A 10289-nucleotide genomic window follows, 5' to 3' on the forward strand; every position below is an offset into this window, starting at 1 on the left:
GCGGCAAAGCCTCGGGGTTCATAATAGGCGTTAAGAGTTCACTGCCATCCTTGCGCTTGATCGGAACGCGACGCGACTAACCGGACGCGGTCGGCGGCGTCCTGCATACTCGAACCACTATGTAGATAGTCACATTAGCATCGCTGTACGTATGGGTATGTAGGTTGTTTGTGTCGCACACGGTGCATCGAGCGGCCCTGACGCGCCCGCGACCGATGCGCGCGACGTAAACACCTAGCAAGGTCGGTCGACTTAATCCAAGTCCCAAGTGTCCAACGTATTCGCTACTATTTTGCTTACTGGTAATTATAACATTTGTAGTCGTTCGACGAATCTTAATTCTGTGAGGTATATACCACTAAACTCTTCGCGGTTAAAGTCCTTGTCTCGATCCCTGTCTTGTGTGAAGTTGAAGTTTGTGTTCATTTGTCGAATACATTCAGTATTGTTTCTTTATCTCTGACATTTACTTTTGTAAATTTTAGTCGTTATAATATTACAAATAAAAAAGTTTGTTGTGTTTATTTTTTCCAGAAGAAATTGACATAGAACCGAATATTATACATACATGTAATATGTAGATTATGTATTAATATAATATGTTTTAATTAATTTATGGGATGTTGATAAATAGCTAAGTAGGTATGCCAAAGTCTTAAGTAGTCAGAAAATTTCGTTTAGACTTTTAGGCTGACGCAGGCGAAATAATGTTAAGGGCTCAGTCTTATTATATTATATAGTATATCTTACTTTTTATATAAATGCGCAAGTGAGTTTGTTTGTTACGCTGTCCGTGTTAACTACACAATTGAACATCTTGAAATTTAGCAAACACATTATTATAGGTACAAAAAGAATGTATAGTACCCGCAACCCCCTTCACACTTGGAAGTAGCTCTGGGCGGAAACTAACTTTATATACTGTAAAAATTATACTAAAAAGTTCTTCAAAGCAAGTTTATGATCTATATAGATTTCTTCAATCTTCTATTTCTATCTTAATAGAAACGTCACAGTAATTAATTCCGAATTCCATGTAATAATAAATCCGTTCGTATTGTGAGAATACTGTGACCCTACATATTATAATGATATGAAAAAATACGTTTACATTTTGCATTAGATATGCTGGATGATTAAAAATATGTTTGAAAAAATGCTCTGAAACGTATGCAGTAGGTAATTTAAGACTTGCTTATAATAATGTGTGCTGATTGGCTACGAAGTCGGGGGGAGAACGCTTGATGATAAACTAATTTTATTTACATTAGTGCCACGTGTGGTTGAAATTAGCCCATCCTTTTTTTACAATGGCACAGTGGCCTTTCAATTATATGTTACATTTCCGTCCCTTAATGACGAACCGGCGATTCGTATTCCCACTGTCGCAAAACTGAAATAATAAGGTAAGTATGATATACACAATTAATGTGATATATATAATATGTATGGAGCAAAGCGATGCCCGTGTGCTATGCGTATGTTATCGTTTGCAGCGAGTCACATGTTTTTTTCTACAAGTCGACAATATAAGTTCAAAGCGATTAATAGAAATTCGCTGAAAAGAAGTACGTTATTTAAGTATTTTATTACTAATTGTAATTGAACTATCTCGGTAAACACTTACAGTTTGGCTCCAATTTTGCTTTTTAACCTTATCTATATAATTATCGTTCTTGAAAAAAACACTTTTTTCTCATCAATTATTCTCAAAAAATAAAAAAATTTTTACCCAGCTCGGTCGCCCAGGCCCTCTATTATAATTTTTCCACAACATTCGCTTAGAAAGCGAAGCTATATTGACTTTGATAATAATTGAAATAGTTGACGTAACAAGTTATGTCTGAAATATGCATCATAAAACGGATTATACAGCCCATGTCCGTCCTGGAACCATAAACTAAAATAATAAAAAAGATTCATATCAATAGGATTAGTAGGTTTGAGTAAATTAAAAAAAAGTACGTAAAAAGTATAGTTTAATTGAAAACCAAGAATATTATAGGTATGAGATACATCATCATTTGTACGTTAGTTGAATCGTGTCAGTCGCATTTTCGTTTCGTTGATCCCATTTATTTAGGTCGGCTAAGTGAATGTCGACTGCACAGAAAGGATTTGACAGAAGAGCCTACCTTTTTTTTTCTTCTTTTTTTAACGCTGGAAAACGCATTACGCGTTTTACCCACGGGAACAGTAGGGGGATATGTGGGGCTCGCCGGTGTACAAGGCGCCGAGTGCGCTCCCAACATCGGAATTCCCACTAAAAAACCAGCGGTACCCTTTCCGTCTTTACGAGGAGTGCCACGGGATCGCTTTCGCATGCTACCGTGAAGCCTATACCGTGATAGTGTGATAGTAGTGAAATTTGGAATGCATTTACTGATTGCTTGGCTCCTCGGCACCTTATAGGTGGCTGAGGCGCTTACGTGCTCGATTAATTGATGCGTTTAACGAAACAATTTTTATATGATATTTATGTACGTAAACTAAATCAGTCGACATTTCATTTCAAAATTTAAAAAAAAACAGACTATTTATTACTAGAAACATAAATCATCGGTAGAGTTTATAGGTTAAGTTATTTCACTTTCAACTCGACCTATTTACACATTGGACAAGTATAGGTACTTAATAGGCTACTTTTGATTAGGAATAACAAAACTACGTTTCCAAAAGAATTTCAATAAAGATTATTATTTTATTATTATTATTTTATTGAGTTCATTCGACACGGGCCTTTCTTTTTTTTAAATTGAGGCACATGGGTCAAAACAATTAATTTTTATAAAGTACAGTTTTTAATTGGAAAAAATACATTTTTATTACAAAACATCAAAATTACTAAAAACTAATGAGGTTATTATGGGCTAATTATTAAAGGCAATGTGTGCATATGTCGTGCACGTGCTTCTTTGTCAGGGTATGGGGAAGAAACAAATTGGAATGAACTACACAATACATAACAATTACGTAGATAGGTAGGTGGTGTAATTAATTTTGTCGTAATAATAAAATGAGGTTGTCGTTTTGTCACATTAAAAATTGATATCATATTTAATAATTTAAAAAAAAATATTTTGTTTCAAACGAATTTTTGAAAACGTTTCTTTTTTCTGTATTTGTAGTATACGTTTTGTAATTTATACCTTCGAAGAATTTTATAAATATACGTAATATTTTAATAGTTTATCAGCAATTGATTCCTCAATTACCTCAGGCTCAGAAGCAATCAAACTAAATGTTTTGAAAAATCTTCCCACGCTCGACTTGAAGAATTGGTTGTTCCACTCACGAAGCGAGTGCTGTGAGTATTGCATGTGTCGGTGGGACCTACATGCATCTCACATTGCAAGCAAGCAATACACAGACTATTCGATTAGTTCGAACTCAATCGTTAACTATATTGGATACGTATAGTTTAATTAGCAAACCCTATCATTATTCACCACAAGAGCTGCAGACTTACTTTTCTTTTGATATCAAAAAATGTTGCTCAATCCCTTCTTCTCACCCTCGATTATGCTGATGTTTATTACGTTGTTGCAAATGACCAGCTGCTTGATAAATTATAACGTCTTTATGATTTTTGCATTAACTCCGGTCTTGCTATAAAAAATAGAGTGGATGCAGCATATGATATATACTTTAATACAATATATATATAATTATATTTTTATATTCTATTTAAAATTTTTAAAAACATTTTGTTTATATTGGACAATATTTTTTACATCAAACCTTTTGTAATTAGTCAAGTTTTTCTCACTAGACAAAATTTCTTATAAGAGATAAGTATAAAGAGGTTTAGATTTCGACTTAGAGATTGTATAATACTTACTTGAAAAGCCTTAATCATAACCAATACTAAAAAATAGTATCACCGTTGCCTTTTGCATGTTATACGTTTAATATATTTTTAAGTCTATTGTATTGTATGTATGGCTGTTGGTTCAACTTAAAGCCCTTCGTTGAGTGGTTTGGTGGCAAGCGAGAATGCTGTAGGACCAGTCCGAACGATTTTCAATGTAAATGTTTATGTATAGACGTACATTTATAGATTATTATTAAAAACATTAAGACGTAGGATCTTTACTAACAATGGACACATATAACAACCCGCTGTTGCATTTCTAATTCGTTTCGTTCTAAATGTTTAAGTTATAAATTATAATTAGTAGAAATACTGACATAAATGTTATAAAAAATATAATAGTTTGACTATAATATAGAATTTTACATTCTCTGAGTGTGTAATTGTGTATGCACGATGGACAGCACACATGCGTGTTGGTAACAATTCATGTTAACAGCCTCACAACGTTAACTGTACTCGGTTGAATTAACTTCGTGCGGCCGAGGTACAAGTGTGTCCGCTATATTGGTTTCCTTTCTTTGAAGACCTAGACCGTTACTAATTGTAAAACTTTGTCGTCAATACCCGTACAAGTTTACTTAGGAGCATTCTCAAATCAATATGTCAATCGACGTGGGTAATAATTAGCATCTCATTATTATGGGGCTCTCGTTTTGTTTGCCAATTACGGAATTATTTAACAGGCTTACAATAAAATTGACCTCTACCATCGCCATTTTGTCGTAAACGTTGTCATGATAAAATATTAATATTTAAAATTTAGAAGTGTAATAACATCTATTATATATTATATAGGGATAATTAAGGCAATTTTATATTTACTGTATTATTTCCTTAAATGTCTCTTATTTATCACCAACAAAGTACACACAGATAAATTATAGCACACAATTCATAAAATAAAACATAAAAGAAATGGTACCTCAATTACAGGTTATAACTGCATGCTACTCAATTGCAGGTGATAACTGCTTAATTCACAAGAGACATTAAAAATTTCGTGTCCATATAAATATAATTTGTTAATAATGATAAACATATTATATCTATATATACATAAAGCTATAATATACATCAAGCCTATATTTATAAATATCTTAGAAATAAATATCTTAGAAAACCCTTCGCTTTATATTGATAACTATTTCATGAAATTCACATAGTTATGTGATTGACTAGTAATCGTTTGTGATCGAAATTAGCTGATCCTTTCTTGGCACGTTTTTTATTCGACGAAACTTGAGCTGATGGATTTTTTCGTGTTTCATTTCGCCCTTTCATAATAAAAAATTAAAAAAGTCTACGATAGCTTACTTGTTGTAGGGCTTCATGCAAGCCCATCTGGGTAGGTACCACTCACTCGTTACATATTCCATTGTTGTGTTCTCGTTTGAAGGGTAAGTGAGCCAGTGAAACTACAGATACAAGGGAAATAACATCGTAGTTGATGGTGCATTGGCGATACAGGAATAGTTAATATTTCTTACAGAGACAAATATGTCTATGAGCGTTGATTACGACTTATAATTAGGTGGCTCATTCTACGCGCTTGACTAGAAGTCGAATTTTTGTAAAATGTTACTACTGATGTATGAATAGTTAACTCTTTGAACAGAGTAGAGGCAACCTTCTCAATATTTCCATATAAATGTATCGTGTGTAGCTGGTTTGGAGTTTGATACCGGTTTTTGTTTATTAAATTTTTCATTTTAGCTTTATTACACTAAAAGAATGTGAATTCTCGAGACATGATATAGTAGTAGTATATAATAATTATTAACAATTTACGTATTTAAAGTGAATCTAATAGAAATATATAAAAATAAATTACAATATACGAATTTAATAGATAGTATTTAAAAGTACCCTTTTTTATAATTTCTTTATCGCCGGAAAAACGCGTTACACGTTTCCCCCACGGGAACAGTGGGGGGGGGGGTATGTTGGGCTCGCCGGTGTCCAAGACGCCGAGTGCGCCCCGAACATCGGGATACCCACTAAAAAACCAGCGGTGCCCTTTCCGTCTTAACGAGGAGCGCCACGGATCGCTTTCGCATGCTACCGTGACGCTATTTAAATGTACCCTGAATTTATGGAGAGCACAACATGCACCAGAATAGTATCGATAAAATTAATTAAGATTAATTAATAAGTCTGAAACTAACAAAACGAAATCATGTAATCTAATACTAACGAAACTATGTTCAGGAAGGTGTAATTTAATATATTTCTTCGTAAGCGTAGATGTTGCAATTAGAAGTACATAGATGTTCTCTCGAACGATAATATAAGTGTCTAAATAGCAATATTCAAGTTTACATCTAACATATGAGTTGTGAAGTCGATAATCAGCTTATGTGGAAACCTCATATTGACAAAACACGAAAAATCTTCTCTCAGTAATCGGCGCTGTGCGAGATAATACGATGCCTTCCGAAAAGTGCACGTTAAACTATCTCGAATTCATTAGCTAAACCACATTTGGACTGTTATTGAAGTTTGGGGTTCTGCAGCCAAAACCAATCGACAAAAATTACAAACAACACAAAATAAACTCATAAGGACTATTTAAATACAATTACTTAACAACTACAATAAAAATTTATAGTAACAGCTTGTGGATGTTCCACTGCTGGGCTAAGGTCTCCTCTTCCTTTTTGAGGAGAAGGAGCTTATTTCACCAAGCCGCTCCAATGCAACCCGCATTGGAGCGGCTTGGTGAAATAAGCTCCTTCTCAAGGTAAAAGGATAAGGTGGAATACACACGTGGCAGAATTTCAGTGAAATTTTGACACATGCAGGTTTCCACACGATGTTTTTCTTCACCGTCAAGCACGAGATAAATTATAAGCACAAGAAAATTCAGCGGTGCTTGCCCGGGTTTGAACCCACGATCATCGATAAAGATTCACGCGTTCTAACCACTGGGTCATCTCCGATTAAAAAATTAAAATGACACAAAACTAATGAACCTAACTCGAATCTATAAATATAACACTTGCATTCATATTAGAAAAATCCTTACAAAAGATATACACTAAATTTACTTTCACGAAAAGAAAAATCATAAGCGAAATACTAGAAATTCTAATAACATGTATTGTATGCCCATCAAGGACGAACTGGCAACAAAAGTATTTTGTTGCCATAGTTTGTCCATTATTGTAGGAGCTCGCTCGCACCTACAATAATTTGCCGAAGGATATCAAAGACATAAAATCGCTTCAAATTTTAAAAAATATCTTAAAAGCCACATTTTAAAGGATTCTTCATAAAATTTAATTTAATATTATATAAAATTAATTTAAATAAACAAATTTGTAACTAATAAATTACAATACCTAATGACACTATACTACTCCTAACTTAAAACAATGTTACTTATAAATATACCATACGTAAAATAACTACTAAAACTACTACTCTACTATGCAGGTTTACTAAAATAATAATAATAAGTATCAGTGAATACTGTTAATGTACACTTATTATATTCAATAATATAATTTACATAAGCAAGATCATAAATAAATACACACATTATATAATATATATTATCTATAATGATTATATAATATATATTATAAATAATGAATAATCGCACACCAATTTAAAAACATCAGATAAATCTAGTGTGTCACCTGCCTTAGTTATCATTACTTTGTATGCGCACTATTTTTTTAGACTACCCTACTTTACATCATAAAATATCCATACTCATTTGAACTGTACTGGTATTATTACGTTATTCTAACATTCGCGGTATTACTAGGTACACATATTCGATTTAATTTTTTTACTAATTGTTTTATAATTTTCTATGTAAGTGATTTAATGTAAATATTTTGAGAAAATAAATGTTTCTAACCGTAATCATGGTAGATATTCTATTTTATAACATGTATAAAGTTTTGTCTGTGCCTAGTGTCTAGAGAATAAGTTATTTTTGTTGTTATAATTAAAAATAACATTGTTGTTTACGTCATTTTAGGTGACGTGTTGATTGTTGGCGAAAGTCGCAGGCGGAGATACCGGGCCCATTGTCTGTGCTGAGTCACTGGCGGCGCTCGCGCAGCTATTTCTGTGCGTCCTGCGTAGGAGGTTGCGGTGTACGCGGTACGTCCATATTATCTCTTATTTTTCAGACCGCATAGACACTCTTTTATTTCAAAGCACACCAACAAATTGTAATAGTTATCGTTACCGTTACTATTTTGATAATTTCCAAATAGGCGTTAATATTTTAATTATTTTATTGTCATGAAGCTGATCGACAAAAATTTCATTAAAGCTTCTGTATTTCGAAGTCTCCGCTTTGAAAGTTTGGTTTTATTATACTTCAAAGTATGAGTAAGAGCATTTCGTTTAAATAAATAAATTAGGTTAAAGGAGTTATTTTTAAAAGTGCAAGGGTGGGCCTTGCACTTTTTAACTTCGTACAAACCATAAACAGCCGCGATCTTTAGTACGTAATTAATGGAGAGTAAAATTGTTATGTATCAAGCTAAATAACTTCTTACTAGTTTCTGTAAGACACCCACAACGACGATTAATTACCAAACTACTAAAAGCAATACTTTATCTTCTCAATAATAATCTTTAAAATTTGGGGGTAGATATTTAAAACTCTTTGTTACCAAATCCACCACTTTTTACAGATTTAATTAAGATTAGGCGAAATTATATAAATTTATTTGTAAGAATGACTGTTTCTGGATTATTGGCTTGAGACTGGCTTCGCATGGGTGAAATTTAATAATACAGAAAACGAGAGGTAAGCTTAGCAAAAAAAATTTAAGTAGGTTTATTTAATAAAGTTTTTTTATTTATATAATAAATAATTGTGTCACGGTACGTCAGTTGTGGTTACGGTATAGAATATTTATTAATAGATCAAAATTGGTCCACGGCTTATAGATTCAAATTAATGTGATTTAATCTGCTAAATCTAGACACGCCGGTAGCGTGTCAAGCCAAGTTCAAGCTAATAGAACTGACGAGCAGCACCCTGTGTAATATTACGAACCATTTGGAGCCACTTTTCTTTTATGAGGAGGTTCATAACTCAAAAACTATTTCACATAAATATGTCAAATTTGGCTCATATATTGAACCTCAAACGGTTAATTAGTTATTAACGTCCAAAAATCGGACCTATAAACCCAACCCTAAACCAATCCCAGATGACCTAGAAAGTTCAAATTTGGCATCCAGATAAGTAGTAGGGTGAATACAAAGGAATAAATTAGAAACTAGTAAATTTTTATCATTTTATTATAATTTTTCGATTAATTGATTCTATAATCAATCTAGTAATCGATCTAGTAAGTGTTCCTACACTTACTTATAGTGCCTGTAACGTATGAATCAGCCGTCAAAATTGATGACAGCCGGTCATTATGTGGATTTTAAGGTCATCACGTTAATATATAACGAGTGGAATACCACCCTTAATTTTTATAATTGAAATTATGATACATTTACTAAAACGAAGAAATATTGTGTACCCAGTTAAGTATAATATTGCAATGCTAGGTGCGTTGGTGTTTAAACAAAATGTTTATAGATGTTTTTGTTTCATATATGACTAATTAATTCAAATTGATAACAATACTCGTAGTAATACAATTATATGATTGATTACAAATACAAATACGTGTATACATAATTCGCTAATATGAATATTCATTCGTAGCGAACCTATTTTATATATATATGTATATATATATATTGTTCTCCTGTGGCAGTTTTTTTTTAAATTTTGCTTCTTGTAACATAATTAAAAAAAAATCATTAGATTTAATCTTAAATTGTGTACTATACCTATTTCAGTGTAAAGAAAAATGGTTTTAATTTATTATGATATTTAATGTTTGCACATGTCACAAGCGTCATTCTTGTTTGCGTTTTGTAAACATAGTGATTGAGATGACTAGAGAAGTATGCGTGAGTATTGACAGGTCGCGTCGTTCTTCTCATGTCAACTTTCGAATAGCTTGCAGCGATGGCCGACGCGGGTGTGCGACTTAAACGCGCCTTAACAAATCGCTTACCAATGCAGAGCGAACAAGGGCAGCCACTTTACGTGACACCGTGAATCATGATGACGCAGTATCGATTTATGATAGGCACTAAGCATCTTTTTAAAATAGAAATTATAATGCTTTGACGCGATAAATTATGTGTAATAATATTCGACGCAACTTAAAATCTAGGTACATGCAAAGAAGTGTAATTTATCCTTAACTCGTGTCTCCTAACATTAGAGCAATACTTCATTCATCTTTATCAGCAATAGCTGTTAATTCAAATGCTTTTCAATAAAGTATCATGCTGTGTAATATTGAATATATAAAACGCCAATTAAATGTATCGGTGAATGCGGGGAACGGGCACTCGGGTTGGAATACTC

This window comes from Nymphalis io, chromosome Z (assembly GCF_905147045.1).
Source record: "Nymphalis io chromosome Z, ilAglIoxx1.1, whole genome shotgun sequence".
Taxonomy (NCBI): Eukaryota; Metazoa; Arthropoda; class Insecta; order Lepidoptera; family Nymphalidae; genus Nymphalis; species Nymphalis io.